Here is an 18183-nt window from a genome sequence, read left to right as displayed (position 1 = left end):
TATAGCATCATTTAATTGATCTGGGCTTTATGTAGTGAAACTCAGGCTATCGTGTTATCGTCTGTTTTGTATCTCTTTTTTATGAAATAAAGTTTATCTATGTACAGTTGAACATGGTTACTCAAATGAAAATGATCTCAAGACATTTTCTTAGCAGAAGAATGACTGGTTTTGTGTTCTAACATTATTCCATCTTTGTGAATAATGTTATGTAGCTATTTAGACAGCAGGTGGCGCTCTACTCTAAAGGAAAATAAAGATGACTTGCTGGCAGCTCGATGCGCCACCCATAGAGGCAAACCGAATGTGGGGTATACAGTGGTGGAAAAAGTACTCACATTTTGTACTTAAGTAAAACTATCAATACTGCAATGTACTCTGCTTCAAGTAAAAGTCCGGTAATGAAAATTTACCTGAGTAAAAGTACAAAAGTATTGGCATCAAAATGTACTTAAAGTAAAAGGTACATTATGCAGAATATGTGTAAAATGTATAAAATGTATCTACTAAGTAACTAATTAGTCACTAAAGATTTCAAACAGATTTGACATGAACGTATCGCCAGCATATCTTTCACCCAGTCGAATTAAATCAAAATAGCTGTTTTTAGCCTATCACTCCACTAAACACAGCGTTTGTCTTGACAGTTATTTTCCTCTGAATTTAAAGCATTAATTATGTTTTGAGTCATACTGATTATAATTGAATGTAATGTATCAACCGTATGCGTGGCCGTGGCACTGACATACAGTGTTGCCAGATTTTGCTATAGAAATAAGCAACCAGGGTCTATGAAAACAAGCCCAAAGGAAGCGACTAGGTCATCTACGGCCTCTGGCTACGAGTTGTGAGTTTGTAGATCTACTATTTAAAAAAAAAAAAAAATCAAGTAATTTCTAGATATTTTTAAACAACAACAAAAAAACGTACAAATACATATTAATTTATCCTTGCCATGAAAATGTTTAAGAACCACTGGTTAGGTTTAAACAGCAATTAGGGAGGAAGACAAAATAAGCAACAGCACTTTAGAAACAAGCCCAACAAACTGCAACTACCAATATTTACAAGCGACTTAACAGAAAAACATGCCCAAAGTCGCTTATAATAAGCAGACATGGCAACACTGACTGACATATCTAACGTGTTTACAATTGTACATCCATCCCAGAGCCGTAGAGGAGAGAGTTACATCACGCTGATCCATCCCTATCTCATGCCCCTCCCTCCGTTCAGCCTCGCCAGCCTATTGGTTCGGCCTTGTGTCAATCAAGCGGGCAGTCCCCAGCATTGCCAGGTCCGCTTATTATAAGCGACTTTGGGCTTCTTTTTCTGTAAAGTAGCTTGTACATAATTGGTTAGTTGGGGGTTGCTTTTTTCCCCGGGGCTTGTTCCTAAAGTGTAATTGCTTATTTTGGGCTTGCTTCCTAATATCAATATTTTTTTTGTCAGGGACCCCCGCACAAGATTTGCATATTTAAAATGTTTTAAAAAAACATTATTTTTCAAGAGCGTTCTTTGAAAATATCAGATATGCTCACAACGTGTCGCTATGCAACGCCTTGTGAGCTTGTAGATATTTTCAAGTAGCTGATGTAGGCTAATAAGGCTATATATTACAGGTTCAAAGTGGTCATGTGTGGGCCTATAATAGTCGCTTCCTTTGGGCTTGTTTTCATAGACCAGGGGTCTTCAACGTTTTCAGGCCAAGGACCCCCTAGCTGAGAGAGAGAGATGAAGCAGGGACCCCTCTATATTGTATAAAATTGTGTTTCAGCTAAACTTTTGCTGCTCTTTTTTCCCTCTACACCTATAAGTCTTTGCCAAAAATAGCCGATCTACAAGTTCACAACGCCTCGCAGCGCGAGGCGTTGTGAGCTTGTAGATCTGCTATTTTTGGCTAAAGTTCTCCTCAGAACAGGGATGCTAGGGTTCAAGTGGTTAATGTAAAAACAAAAAATCATAGCACACAAAGATTTGGTGGACCCCCTGTATTAACTCTGAGGACCCCCTGTTGAAGACCCCTGTCATAGACCCAGAGCCTGCATAGATAGACCTAGTTGCTTATTTCTTTCGCAACATCTGGCAACGCTGGCGGGCAGTCCCGTTAGTTTCATTGTGGCCATGCAAAGCCCAACGCCACCATCATCACACAGTCACAGACAGACAGCGGCATAACGGCGAGCAGAGCAGAGCCTTATCTGTATTATAGGAGGGGGGATAATAATAATCATTTATTATTATCCGTGCTCGTCTGACGGTATTAATGGAATATAGCGCACTGGATCACTGATCGCCTTTGAATTGGTAAGAGACAGTTTTCCCACTTTATGCCTTGATTCAGATCCCAAAACGAAATGAAATACTTTGATTTTGTATTATTATAGCTATATGTAAATGATTACTAACGTTACTTGTACACACGATTACTTCTGCTCGATGCAGATGATGTCGACTGCTGTAGGCTATACTCGTGCTGTGTTTTACGCTACCGTTCGTTTGCTGACTGTGCCTTGGTGATATACCCGAAATGAAGAGAGATATATAGAGAACCCTATAGGATAATTAAAGTAGGTTATCCTCTGCCATTCAAATAAAGGAATAATTCACTCTTTTTTGAATCATATAATCAGGCTTTCTGCAAATCTGCAAAGCATCGCCTTGTTGCAGCATTCATTCATGTTGATGTCGGTTGTTTACCAACCACCTCCCTGTCTGTCTGCATCTTGGTATTGATGGAGAGTCACGTGAAGGACAAGCCGAGATTCCGTTATGTGGATGCTGCTTAGCAGTGGTGTAAAGTAACTAAGTACATTTACTCAAGTACTGTACTTAAGTAAAATTCTGAGGTCTTTTTTTTTTACTTTACTGGGTATTTCCAATTTGCAGTACTTTTACCACTACATCTCAGAGGCAAACATTGTACTTTTTACTCCACTACAATTATTTGACAGCTTTAGTTACTAGTTGTAACTTTGTAGATTTTAATTCTTATTACAAAACTTACATTAACCACTAAAGCCCTATATACATTTTGTCCATTGAAAATAGCCGATCTACAAGCTCACAAGGTCTCAAGGCATTGTGACCTTGTAGATCTGCTATTTTCAAAATACTTTTATATCTTTTTTTACATTTGAAAACTTGTGGAATGGGACATTTTGCATAATGAGTACTTTCTACTTTTGGTACTTTAAGTACATTTTGATACCAATACATTTGTACTTTTATTCAAGTAATTTTTGAATTCCGGAATTTTACATGTAACAGAGTATTTCTACATTGCAGTATTGATACTTTTACTTAAGTAAAAATGTGAGTAGGCCTACTTTTTCCACGACTGATTATAACGTGATCGGCGCTTCTTCCCCTTAACTTTGACTTTCAGGACTTATACTAGAGTATTGTACATGCCTGAGCACAGGGTGAGTGTTGTTGTATAGGGTCTGTCTGTGGTGCAACTTGCGACACAACAGTCTCAGACAGACAGACTGAAATAGCGAGTGAATGAGAACAATTTGAGTGTTTGTGTTCGCGACTCTTAAAGCATTCTGCGTCTGACTGTATAATGATGGGGTGGGAGACCGTTGTCTGAATAGCACTGGGGATTGGCATTGTCTTGCACTCTTTATGTGACTTTTATTTGTCTGTCATTGAATGCTTCGATGAATTGAGTACACACAGGACTCCAATGGAAACGAGCCACAGTGCTTTCTTGGGTTTTAATCCTTTTAGCAGACCTTGTATAGAACTGTACTTTCTGTGCTTTTTTCCCAAAGTATTCAATCAATCAATCATTCAGTTCTTCTTCTGGAGAGCACAACGACAAACTGTCAGAAAGAATGTCAGAGGAGGTATTGTAGCTACTGCTGTGTAGCCCATGCTATTATTACTATTCTAATGACCCCAATGTCGCTTCAACAATTTCGAGCCGTTTTTAATTAGGCCGATCTAGATGTCCCTTGGCTTCATTGTGGTCTCTCATAGTCTCATTTGTCAGTGGAATGTGATGCGAATTATATGAGTGCTTTGTTGAGACATCCGCTCTTTTTGGAATCAGCCCTTGGTGTGTTATTAGGAAATTGCTTTCTTCTTTCCTTTTGGTAATTGGGGTCAATTGCTCTTCTCACCCCCACATCTTTTGAAAACAATAGTAGGCATCATCAGCCCATAGTGCCGAGCTGAACTCCCTGTCACTATACTCACCACACTACAGTAGCTAATGTAGTGCTTCACGGATTGTTTACTGTAGTGTAGTTTATATCGAGCCTCTGCCAGACACAGCTGTCTGGCTCAACCCATGTTGGGTTTGACCAACTGTGTAGTCCTATGAACTCTGTTTTGCCATATCAGCATTTCCAGTGGAAGTGGTTCTTTGGTCTGAAGTTGAACTGAAGCTAGGTTTGGTCCATGTTACAAGCCATCGAAATCAAGAGTCATTAAATGATTAATTGAATTAGTCATTACATTAATTAGTCATAACCTCAATGGGAAATGTCATTGTTTTGCGCTTTGTCTATCAAAGAATAGTAAACATGATGAAAACCCTCTTAACTAAAAGCTATTTTCAAAAACTTAAAAAAAAATTGCAGCTCTACAAGCTCACATGTGTCAAAGCGCTGTGAGCTTGTAGATCTATGATTTTGGAATGTTTGAAGTTTTTTTAATCTTCAGAAATGTTGGAATGTTGGAATATGCCCAAGACAGGGACGCCAGGTTGAAACGGCAAAAAAAAAAAAAAAAGTAGATTGTCTCATCAATTGTCTCTCATTGTGTCACATAGCTCCCACCAGTCACTGCTTTTACTGGACAGTATTTTTGATGGTTTCCTTTACCATTTCCTGGGATGTTTCTGGTGGAATAATAGAATACTCCCTATTCCTAGAAATTGCTTTGATCAGTGTCAGTGGTTTGTGGAGAGAACTTGCTGACTCCACATATTGTCATAAAACTAAAAAAAATTGAATAAACTGAATCAATGCAATTAGTTTTACAACCATTATCTACAGCTGTTGGTTTCAGGTGCTGCCTGCCTCTATGGAAGGGTAAGATGGTGAGTTTCAGTTTTTTGAATCTTCCCCCCTGGGTGCCGGGAATCGGAAGCCGACCACGGAAACCAGTGCTCATGCAGAACATATCACATTTCGTAGAAACCACATCTACGCAAAGCCTGCATGGTGCACATTCTCAAGGTCGGAGCATCTGGGCTTTTTTTCATAGCTACTTTAAGCCATTAAGACCGGGAACGCATCTGTGTCAGTTTAAAAAAAAAACTGTTTCAGGAATTAGAAGACATTTGTAGGAAAAAAATAATTTGCTTTAAAAATATATTATATTCAGAGACCCACGATTTTCCACGGCTTTTCCAAAAAATAGCAGATCTACAAGCTCATAGCGCGGCGCTCGGTGCCGCGCTATGAGCTTGTATATCTGCTATTTTTGAATTGCCCAAAGAAATCTAAGAAATGCGTTCCCGGTTTGAATGGGTTAATTCAGCGGCCCGGTTTTGGCTTTGATTCAACCTATTCTGGATCAGGGACCACTTGCAAATCTTGAAAGCGGTCGCGGCCGACCCTCTGACCACTTAACATGGCAGCCATTCGACTGCCGTGTTAAGTAGCCAGATGGGTGGGCCACGTGTATTTTCAGAGCCTGTTTATTACAACGAATCAATCAACTGGGTTCTCAGCTTGGATCAATGCAACTAACGTAGTACTTTAAGTTGGCCGACTATTTATCTGTGTCACAATGAAAACTTTACTAGAGTATTTCCAGTACTTTTACTTCTACTCCACTACATCTCAGAGGCAAATATTATACTTTTACTCCACTATAATTATTTGACAGCTTTAGTTACTAGTTATTTTGCAGATTTAGATTATTATCACAAAACATACATTAATCACCTATTTATATTTCAGCCATTTATTTCAGCCGATCTACAAGCTCACAATGCGACGCATTTTGATCTTGTAGATTAGATCTACTATTTTCAAAAGATTTGTATACATTTTAACTTGTGAAATGGGACATTCTGCACAATGAGTACTTTAAGTATATTTTGATACCAATACTTTTGAACTTTTACTCAAGTCAATTTTGATTACTAGACTTCCTTGTAAGTGCAGTACTTGAGTAAATGTACTTAGTTACTTTACACCACTTAAGTAAAAAATGTGAGTACTTTTTCCACCACTGGGCATGAATCATACTGAACTGATTGAACTTGAACACAGATAGTGTAGCAAAGAACCTCACTCGACTGACGCTGCTGTGTTTAGGTCTGTCAAGTCAGTCTCATTTGCAGCCATGGATTTTCTTAAGTTTGTTATAGGGGAAAGCCACTGTACTGTGCTCGCACACATCCATCCCCGTCGGCTGCCTGGTCTTTAGCGTACAGAAGTGCTACTCTTGTCACAAATGAGTTATGAGTTTAAGGAGAGCTGCTTTATTTCTGGATGCTATGCAGCAGGATGACGATCTATCAAAAACAGGAACTGAACGTGCGAGCTGTCACAGACAATAAGGGAATGTCAAACTCAGGAGGAGAATGAAATAAGCCTCTTTTTGTGTTGCATACGATGCCTTTAGTGTACTATGTTGTCCAAAGCACCTTAAGAAGCCAAGATTGCTAAGTTTTAGCATGGATAGCCCCCCCCCCCCCAGCTCTGGCAGAGTGAATGCCATTCAACTGATTGAGCCACACAGGAAATGGCACCCCTAACCTTGGCAGTGTCAATGCCACGGTCTGCCAATTTAACCACTTAAACCCTGGCGTCCCAATTTTGGACACGTCAATAATATAGGCAAAGATTTTATTTTGTGTTTTATACTTTTCAAAAATTCACAGATCTACAAGCTCACGCGTCGCGCCACGGTGTGACACGTTGCGGAGCTTGTAGATCGGCTATTTTCTAAATATAGAAAATACTTTGCGGTTGAGTGGTTAACCACTGTCAAACAGACAGACAGACACAGGTTTACCTTGCTTATCGCCGTTTCACTCCGTGCGGAAGTTCCACCAGAGCACCCATATAATCACTGTCAGTCAGTGATCCCGATCATTGCTTACCACTCGTAGGACGACAGACGGGCGCATTCCCTGCCAGCGGGACCTGAAGCAGAGCCGTGGAACTCCACCACCAAACACAGTGGTAGACCACACAGTCATTAAAGCACAATAGATCAACTTCAGTCCTGTGGTGTGTGGAAATGAGCGGCTCAGTTTTAATGTTGATAAATAGGGCTTCGCTCTCCCCCGCGGCGGTTTGGTTTGGTTCTTAACAAATAATGGTATTATGGGTGTTTTGGTTGCATGGTATCACAAAGCACACGTCCATGGTATGTGCCTATGTTTATTTTTGTGTTCTGTGTCTGTGTGTGTGCGTGTATGCAAAGGGAGTTCATGTTACTGCTTCACTCTTTTGAAGTGGCTGTTTTAGGGTTATTGTCTCTGCCAGGAGACTTATGTTTTCGTTCTCGTCCTTCCGTGTGTCCACCAAGCTAACATTGGTCAAGCTTCACGTGACATGTGACAATATGTTGAAAGGGTGTGCTTTGATTGGCTAGCGAGACGCGTGATGAAATAGAGTCCTATAAATAGGTGGTTCACTTCAAAAGATCATTTATATCTTTTGAAGTGAGGTAAGACAGGATTAATCAGGAACAGTACTGGCGGAGACCTGTGCTCCGATGAGCACATTTTCTAGTTAGACTTATGTTAAGGTTAGGTATGTAGTTTTGATGGTGAGGGTACAAGGGTGTGTGTGTGTGTGTGTGTGTGTGTGTGTGTGTGTGTGTGTGTGTGTGTGTGTGTGTGTGTGTGTGTGTGTGTGTGTGTGTGTGTGTGTGTGTGTGTGTGTGTGTGTGTGTGTGTGTGTGTGTGTGTGTGTGTGTGTGTGTGTGCATGCGTGCATTGGCATATGTCCATGGTATGTGCCTATGTTTATTTTTGTGTGTGTGTGTGTGTGTGTGTGTGTGTGTGTGTGTGTGCGTGCGTGCGTGCGACTGTGTGTTTCCAACCCAGTCACCATTGTTGTTTCATTTCTGTCACTCTGCCCACTGTGGTTGGATCAACTGAACTGTTGGTGGCTCTGTGCCCAGCCTGTCGCATGGTGGATTATATGTTTTAGGACAGATCCTGAGCTTCACGCAGCTCTACATCATCCAATCGTAACTCCGAAATGAAGCTCTCTCAACTTTATCATCATTATTATTTATCATCATTCCAATGAAACCTTGATCGGAACTTGTCTTGACGTGTGCTCTCACTCGGGGTAGACAAAAACAACACAATGCAAATGCACAGCGTGTCAAACGTATGAAGCATTGCGGCCCTTACGATCTCAAAGGGCCCTGGCGTGGCTCACTAAGTTTAGCTGTCACTTCCTGACCAGTCTTATTTAGGAGCACTCTTCACGTCCGTTTCTGGCACAGAGTTCAACCGAGGAACTGATGTCATCCACAGAGAGTGAATGGTGATGCGGTCAGCTGGCAGCCAGGCAGCACATTATTAGCTGTTCCTCCCTGTATAACACAGAGTTAATGACTGTCTATAAAAAGAATCCCAACTAAATGCTTTGGTGGATTGTGTGATCCCCATTATTTCTTTTAATATTTGTAATCATTTTCATGGTTATTATTGTCTTAATTGATATATCTTGATTTGGGCCACAAAACTATCTCAACATGAAAATGCTCTGTGCCATTATGCCTGATTACTTATTTAATTGTTATTTAAAACGGGTTACGTGAAAAAGAAAAAGTCTGGTTAAAAAGTTAAAGCTCTATATTCTGAGTACTCTTTGCCATAGTGTTTGTTCAGTAACAGGGGTCTCCCCGCTCTTTGCTAAACAGAAAATGTCTTTTCAAGTAGGGATAGCAATTTGATCCAATCAGAGAACAATACAAAGATCATTATCAACTTCAATTTTATAGTGTTCCAATTTTGTCTGCTTTTGTTTCTCTTCCGTTTCATCACTTCTAATTTCACTTGTTCATCCTGTATTGAGTTCTCTCTCCTGATTACAATGATTAAAATAGGCATCCAGACATAAAAATGTATTTTCTGTTCACTAGCTGGACAGACAGGCAGACCCCTGTTGCTGGATCAACATAGCAATGATTCCTATCGGAATATAGAGCTACTGTATTTAACACTCATTAAGAATATCACATAAACCACCTTTAACCACATTCAACCTGGCATCCCTACTTTGGGCATATAATTTATAGGCCCCAATTGATATATTTTTTTGTTGCAGTATACAAGCTCACGTGTTATTATTGCCAATTTGTGCATGACACCATCATACAACATAGTATAAAGAGGGCTTTAACCACTTTCCGTATTCTGGGGAAAACATTCACAGGAAAGTAGCAGATGGACAAGCTCACAACGCTTCGCATTGAAGATATTTAACCCATTAAGACCTGAGGCCGTTTCTACAAAATGTCTTCTAAATCTTAACTATTTTTTGAAAAACTTATGTTACTATATCAGTGGTTCTCAAACCTTTTCATGTCAAGGACCCCAAAATGTATATGTATTTGGCCAAGGACCCCCATCTCAAAATATTTTGTTCCAGGGACCCCCAGAAGCAAAGATTTGAGTTACAAATGTTCGCTTCAAAGATTTGCACAAATCTTCACGATTTCTCAAAAATAGCAGATCTACAAGCTCATAGCGCGGCACTCGGTGCCACGCTATGAGCTTGTATATCTGCTATTTTTGAATAGCTAAAGCGTAAAATAATGCAAATCAAAAGATGACACAGATGCTTCTCCCGGTCGTAATGGGTTAATGTAGAGCCCAAAACAGAAAAGTCACCAGTGTAGAGCCCTGAGGGATTCCGGTCGACCAAGTGCAGGGTTTTAAGTGGTTAAGGGCTTCATTGTGAGAGAGTGGGTTAGTCTGCCAGGCAGGCTCGGTGGTGTTCCAGGCATACGTGGTGGCACCAGGGAATTCTCCCAGTGTGGCTCCTCTGCTTTCAGCATCGCGCCAGGACATGGAAGGTCACGGAGACGGCCACAACAGTGCTGTCCTTTGTGCCCCGGCTTGCAACCAGCAAGCGGAGGCACTGAAATGTGTTGTGGTGTTGTTGTTTTCTTTAGTTTAATTCTCCTTGTGTGCGCGCTTGTATTTTGTTACCCTGACGTACTTAAGGGCGAAATCAGACCGCTGTGATTCTTCTCGATCTGCAGCGTTCTAAACGGCTTAAGAAGCGTCTCCGCGTCCCTTTTGCTTCCATTCTACGGGAGCAAGGGGGTGGAGCGTCCGGTTGTGGCGTTTTGACAGCAATGTTTTCAATGCGTCTGAAGTTCAACATTGGTGAACTTTGACTTTGTCAACCGATTGGGAAGAAGGGCTGTGGTTGACCCCGCTGGCATTTCACTTCTCATTTTCACTCAGTGAGCCAACCACACCAATGTACAGTCAAACAAAACTACACACCAGAAAACCGGCACCGCCCGGCAAGACAACATGGGAAATTCAACTATTCGCGAATGTTTAGGTCTGAACTAGGCTTGAAGGATAAAATCAAGGTGTCGTTATGCAGTTGAGTAAATGTTTAACCATGGATGAACGTGGGGTATATGGTATGGTGGCACCAATAGGGGAGGGGCGGCAATCCCTCGAGCAACTTCATGTCTTTAATGGAAGTTTTGTTTTCTTAATTCGTCAGTATATTAGTCATTTAAAAGCCTGAAGTTTGTTTGCTTTTTTTTGACAAAGAAACGACCACTATTTCTTGGATGCCAGGCAGGCACATTGGCATATTATGGGCATTGTTTGTGTTAGCATCACGGAATGAAATTATGTATATAAGTGATACACTTGTATGAAAGCTTATGAAAACAAGAGCCTGTAGAGATGGTCGTCTGGGGAGAACGGCTTCAAAGGAATTCAATTAGCTAGTGCCGGTTGTTGCTTCAAGGACCCAGAACAACACAGATCCTATCATACAGATCATATCACACAGACGCACGCACGCCCGCCCGCCCGCCCGCCCAACCTTATCAGCACAAGCACTTCCGCCTGGCATTGATGATAATTGTGTGTGTGTGTGTGTGTGTGTGTGTGTGTCTGTGTGTCTGTGCGCGTGACATATAAATGAAAATCAATCCCGTTTGCATTTGTAAAAGAAATAGCATGGTGTGTGTGAGATATTCTTCATATCCTCGTTTTCTGGTCAGGGTGCTGATATCGTGCATGTTGGCTCACTAGAAACACTCCGTTTTGGTTCCCAAATGGCCCCTTGTGGTGGGTGTGTAACTCTGAGAGTGTACAAATGGAACCAAATGGACACGTAAGGGTCCATTTGGTTCCATTTGTACACTCTCAGAGTTATGGGGGTCCTTGAGAATAAAGACAACCACTATACCACACTAAATGGAACAGAGCCTTAATTAGTATTATTGGTAACACCTGTGAAGGAAGTAAGGAAGGGACCTTCCCAATATGGCTGCTGTGCATAGAGACTACTCCACTTGGCTTAATTTCATGTCAGCGTGCAGGCTAGGCCTCTGTTCATTTTTTACCAGAGTCCTGGAGCTCCAAGGAGCGAGCAGGCAGGCAGGCAGGACTATATTTAAAACCTTATAGCTGAATAAATAGACCTGCAAAACAGTGCATTCCGCCAACCGCACCAACCAGACCCAAATGTTCATACCACTGCATGAAGCAGGGACACGGCAATGGTAGGTTCTTATAACAGATTTCCGCCATGTGCTGCTTTGTCTGAACAGAGAGCCAGGGATCCATCCCTTCCTCTGGTGGGCTGAGTAGAGAGAGAGAGAGAGAGAGAGAGAGCTTTTCACTCATTAGGACGACTAAAGAGGAAGAGGGGATGACCTGAACTTCATGCATTATGCTTTCTGGGTCGTCAAACTTATTCATGAAGCTCTTATTTTAATCCATTCGTGTTTGTCAACACAAAGTGATTCTCAGAGAAAAAGCAGCATAAATACTGTACAGATAAAGAGATTTGCTGTCCAGAGATAATGTATATAGGCCAGGGGTCTTCAACAGGGGGCCTGGGACCCCTAGGGGGTCCTCAAAGTTACTACAGGGGAGCCACCAAATGTTTGTGTGATGATAGGAACTATTTCTTTTTACATTAACCACTTGAACCCTAGAATTTCTATACAGAGGCGTTGTGAGCTTGTAGATCGGCTTTTTTCGGCAAAGAGGTTTGGTGTAGGGGAAGAAAGAGCACATCAAGTACACGTTTTCTAAGTATTGAGGGTTTAAAGAGAAGAAAGTATGAGAAATGTGTGATTTGTGGGAAGGCCATATATATTTACCTGCTGTACAGCATGTACTGGAGATAATAGAGCACCGAAGTCTAACGTCACTGCCACTACGGCGCTGTTCCACGGGTTCGTGGCTTTATTTTTTTGTGTTGAAATCATCATTTGGGAATCTTAGATCACGTCATATAAGAACTGTGTTCCAAACATAAACACACCACCCTGGCATTTTTGTCAGGGGGGTGGCTCTGCATCGTTTATGATATTCATTCATATTTGATACAGCCTGTTTCCGGCAAAAATGGAATGACTTAAAAGTCTTAAGAACTACTACTTCCGGGTCTGAAATCGCTGTCCCCACAGCAGCCGCGTTCATGGGAAATGTAGTCTTTGGGTTGTTTGACTCGTTTCTAGTGTTTATATTGTGTTACTCTTTGGGTAAATGTGTACATTTACACCTTCAGTCGATGCTTCATATCCATATGAGTAAAAACGCCAGGGTGGTGTGTTTATTTTTGGAACACAGTTCTTATATGAAGCGATCTAAGATTCCCCAATGAGGATTTCAATACAAAAAGTAAAGCCATGAACCTGCGGAAAGCGCCCTCTACTGGCAGTGACGTCAGGACTTCGGTGCTCTATTTAGACAGTGTTATATGAGGCTTAAGTATTATCATCATGGTGTTCATACACAGCCCCAGAAAACGATGCGGTCTCTAGCTTTAGCCCTTACCTCAGAATGCCTTCACAGCCATCGTTTTGACCATCTTTTGGCCTGCCGGCCGCCAGACTCGAGTACAAATCATGTGGGCGTTGTTCTCACCGAAGCATCAGGCCTGGCGGGGGAGAGAATGTAGTTTATGATTTATTAATGATATGTTTACCATAGTGGCAGACAGACCCACGGCAAGTGTTTGCATCTTAAGAGGGGAAAACAAAAGTGCCGTCTTTGTGTGTATATTTATGGCCCGGAGTGTTTTCATGCATAATTAATCGCCGTGAATCTTTCCCCAGCTGTGTTTCGCGTCATGCCTTCGCATGCGAGTGACAAAGGCCACTTTCTGCCTTCGACAAAGCCTTTCCTGTGCTCGAGTTAGACTGGCACGTTTTTCATCTGCATCGCAAAAAGGGGGCTTGTTGCGTTATGAATTTCTATGAATTTCAATGCAGGCGCGTGCCGTAATAACCCAGCGCATTGTATACTGTATGCTCTCCTCTCACGTCACATGGGAAATGTACCACACAAAGCACATTGACAGAGAATGATGAAACCATTTGGCCTCTGCATTCACTTACAGGATTGCGATAGAAGACATGCATTCAATCTCCACCTGCACACCCTAGTGCTGTGTGCCAGTCTGTGTTGTATTGAAGGCGTTTAGAGCTGCGCGACTGTCAAATAAAAATGTTTATCCCATTATCGCCGGATATTATTGTCATCGCTCATCAGTAGACGTGATGATTCCGAGAACGAACCAACATGATGCTAGATAACTAGATAACCGCCCCTGCTTCCTCCCCTTCTTCCTCCCCTTCTTCTTTCTATGGAAATAACGTTACGATGGGAACTATGCACGAAAACGAATTTCACCCACTTTTTTACTCCTCTAAACCTGTAATGTGACAATAAACCTGATTCTGATTCTGCTATGCTATTTTCAAATACAATGGGCATTTTCTATGAAATATGATATTTTCTTTTTTATTAACCACTTAAACACTACTTATAGTAGTTGACCGAGGCCCACCTGGGTCTATAATCGGTCGCCTCCATCCCTCTACGCCAAATCTCTTCGCCATAAATTGACGATTTTATAAGCTCACAAATGCGTCATAGCACATTTTTCACCGAATGTTCGCCTATTTTAGCCAATTGTTCGCCTACCCTATAGTATTATGACATGCCCCAGAAAAGGCATGCTAGGCTGTATGTACAGTACAGGTAGTTAACAAAAAACAAACAAATTCATGACCGACAAATACTAGTGCGATATTAGAACCACATATCTCCCCGTCACGCGCCTTTGCCAGTGTCCAGTTTCTCTGCCAACATTACAGCCGTTTTCCCCCCACGTCTCTCTCTGAACACTCATCTGCCTGTCTGGTCCCCCTGTGTTTATTCCCTGCTCTCTCCGCGTTGGCGCTGCATGCAGCGTCACTGCTCTGCAGTGCTGATGCAGCTGCTAGATGCTGACAAAGGAGACGATTGCTCATCCAGGCAGGCAGCGACGTCCCACTGGCAAGGGAAAAGCTAGGCCCCCCCCCTGGCCCTCGCAAGGCCCCCGGGTTAACATTAAAGGGCTGCCATGCCGCCAAGGGAGGGTGGACGAGGTCATATTTATTGCATTTAGCTGATGGGTGTTTGTCTAGGAGCAAGCTTACAGCTCTCACGAGCAGTAACTACTGTAACAGTAAAACCTTTAAATGTCCCTGTGTGATCCTCAAGAGATCCCTCTCTTAACTCGTGTTAAGAGAGGGAATAGACAAGCTAAGTAAAGAGAATAGAAAAGGACTTTACTTTTCCTTACATGACCCTGGCTGCAAGACATTCTGGCAGAGCCTTAACCTTCACAAAACCCCCCCAATAACTTGTGAAAACGTCCCGCCAGGACTAGGCTGTAGTTATAGCCTTGCTTTTTTGCTGCTAACGAAGCTGCAACATCAGCAATCTTCTCAACTTGAAGAGCGTCCTGTCTTGCTCTGTCCAAGGTCCTATTATGGGTATTTCCTTCTGGTGAGACTTGGGCCAATGTCACGGCTCCCCTGAGCATTTTTCAGACAGAAATGAAGAGCTATGCCTTTCCTCAAAAACACATTTAGGGGGCACGGTGGCGCAGTCGGTATAGCGCTGTCGCCTCACAGCTAGAAGGTCCTGGGTTCGATTGCCGCCAGGGACGCTGTGGCGCTGGGTGGGGGCGTGTTCTCTCCTCCGTGTCATCAGTGCCCATACCCTAGGTGGGGTTGGCGAAAGGGCCTCTCTGTGTGGAGTTTGCATGTTCTCCCCGTGTCCCCTAGGGGTAGAAGGTACCCTCACAAAAACATGCAGTAATCCTGGTATACTGCCTCCCCCTGGTCAGCCGGGGTGCCTGATGGAGGGGGAAAGGAACTGGTTGGAATCACGTGTTCCTTCCACGCACTACGTTCTACCGGGGGAAACTCCCCACTGTCAGGTGATAAGAAGCAGTTTGCTAGCTCCTCATGCATTGCAGGAGGCATGAGCTCAGTTCTGGGCCCTCCCTAGGCTGGCAGAGGGAGAGTAGCGCCCAGGATTACATAGGCAATTGGCACTGGGTGAAAAAATGGGTTACAAAATCGTGGGATAATAAAAAAAAAAAACACATTTAGAATTTTTGCTTGCGGCTTTTAACTCTACAGTATTGCTAATCGAATCCATTGCTTCTGCAGTAGTGTGTGTGTGTGTGTGTGTGTGTGTGTGTGTGTGTGTGTGTGTGTGTGTGTGTGTGTGTGTGTGTGTGTGTGTGTGTGTGTGTGTGTGTGTGTGTGTGTGTGTGTGTGTGTGTGTGTGTGTGTGTGTGTGTGTGAGTGATGCGTGCCTCGTGTGCGCTCCCAACTAGTAGTGTCAGCCAGTGCCATTATTGTAGGCGGCAGTATAGGCCTTCATTTTAATCCATTCCTCTACACACAGCTTTGTCAGTCAGTCACCACCATGTCGGTGGGAGGTGTTAACCCAGAAGCTCTCCCATTACATCAGTCACACACAGCAGCACCCCACCGGCTCTCCAGGGAGCGTGATGGATGGCCACATTCCACCGTGTACTGTAACTCCACCATGCCATATCTTCACGACCACCATTTCAAACTTATGTCAGAAATACCACCACCAGACAAGACAGCCACGCCGTAAAAATCAGTCAGTGTCATCCGGTTTGAACCCATTAAGACCGGGAACGCATCCGTGTCGTTTTAGATTTCTTTGGCTATTCAAAAATAGCAGATATACAAGCTCGTAGCGCGGCACCGAGTGCCGCGCTACGAGCTTGTAGATCTGCTATTTTTAAAATCTTTAAATATATATATTTACTAGACCATACCCGTGGGGGGATATGCGCACATGATTTGGCAACCCGGGAGCCAGCGAACACAAAAACGCTAACAAACAGCTGACATTTGGGGGAAAGCGAAAAACGGGCTTCGCTGTTCCGTGCACATGGTAATGGTCAATGGCTGTGTGTGCAAATTCAGATCAATTGCTCCAGCCACTGAGGAGAACCGGGGCGGAAGAGATTTTGGGCTCACCACCACCCACCCGCTCACCACCTACACAGAGCTTTGTCGAATTATTGGAGGATATATATATATATATATATCTTTTTCTTCAATAAAATAAAAAAATATCTAAATATTTTGTAGAATCGGAACCTCAGGTCTTAATGGGTTAACTCAGAGCGTATGAATTACACGTGTAATACCCTCTCAGAGTTACACGAACACTGAGGATTTTTTTTTACCGTGTGACGTCATAGCACTACTACGGCACGCTACAGCTTTGCAGCGCGACTACTACTCCCTACAAACTATGTTAAGGCTTGTAGCCTGCAGCTGTAGTGCTCTGCACTGAAATGCTGCTATTATTGAAATGGCAACGTGCCCTACTTTACCCCTCAGAGAGTAGCCCTGGAATGAACTTGGAAGTGGGCGGCCGAGGGGAGGAGGGGTGAGTTTTAAGTTAAACTGTACGAACCATGGGAGGGTTATATACTGTATGTATATGCATGCACGAATGCCTCTGGCTTTATACAGTATCTGGCTTTATACAGTAGTATGGCACGCCTGCATTGCCTGCGCACAGTACACTGTCCAGGCTGGCACCTCAATGCACACACACACACACACACACACACACACACACACACACTAGTTCCCCTCTCTCTGTGGAGCTTGTTGTGCAGAATCAATGCCACAGTTTGCAGAATGGCTTTCATGAGATGATGTGTGTGGTAGATATGTGGGCTGGTGTTTTGTGTGGATAGGGTTTAGGACTCGAGGAATACATATACAGTACAGTAGGAATACTGTATATTCATAAATGTTTAATTTAGCTACTGTTGTTTGACTGATGTTTCCATCTCAGGCAGTGATGTGAAGGCAGTATTAACATGATATGCCATTAACCCATTAAGACCTGGAACGCATCTTCTTGTCACTTCTTGATTTGAGCTGAAAAAGCATTATTTTACACTTTGGCTATAGCAGATCTACAAGCTCACGAGCTTGTAGATCTGCTATTTTTGAAAAATCGTGGAAATGTGTGCAAATCTTTGAATATATATATTGTTAAAGCAAACATTTTTTTACTCAAATCTTTGCTTCTGGGGGGTCCCTGGAACAAAACCTTTTTAGATGGGGGTCCGGGGCCAAATACATATAATTTTGCGGGTCCTTGACATGAAAAAGTTTGAGAACCACTGACAGCAACATAGGTTTAAAAAAAACAAAAAAACAGTTAGGATTTAGAAGACATTTTGTAGAATCGGCCTCAGGTCTTAATCCAATGTAAAATTCTTAACAATGAATTAACAAATAACAATCGCAATATAGATATATACAGTCCATTCATACATGTTTGATGCGGCCCTCCCCGGGTCAGCTTTTGTAGCCCACCCATGTGGCCCCGGTGGTCCCCGGCCTGGTTGCAGCGTCAGAATGACTGGGTCCGTTGTGCCGTGGGCCAAGTCATGTGACATGATGGCTCTGTGTGGCTGCCTCAATGACTCTCCCCCCGCAGCCCCTGTGTGCCATTATGTTTTATTGGAAAAAAAGGGGTCTGCTGATGAAAAGAGAGAACCAGTTCTCTCTCTCTCTCTCTCTCCCCCTTCAGGCTCAGTGCACACAGACACACACACACACACACACACACACACACACACACACACACACACACACACACACACACACACACACACACAGAAA

General features: G+C 42.9%; 1 protein-coding gene across 3 annotated transcripts in view; it reads left to right on the top strand.

Annotated features, from left to right (window-relative positions):
* The first annotated feature begins 2168 nt into the window (after positions 1-2168).
* Positions 2169-18183, top strand: part of fynb (FYN proto-oncogene, Src family tyrosine kinase b) — a 117437-nt gene continuing 101422 nt past the window's right edge. For all 3 annotated transcript variants that reach the window (XM_084083341.1, XM_084083340.1, XM_084083342.1), the window contains exon 1: positions 2169-2307. The gene's annotated coding sequence lies outside the window, so the exon portion shown is untranslated. The remainder of the gene's footprint in view (positions 2308-18183) is intronic.

The sequence above is a fragment of the Gymnoscopelus microlampas genome (genome assembly GCF_963454915.1).
Source record: "Gymnoscopelus microlampas genome assembly, chromosome: 16".
Lineage (NCBI taxonomy): Eukaryota > Metazoa > Chordata > Actinopteri > Myctophiformes > Myctophidae > Gymnoscopelus > Gymnoscopelus microlampas.
This window is presented reverse-complemented; position numbering and strand designations above follow the sequence as displayed.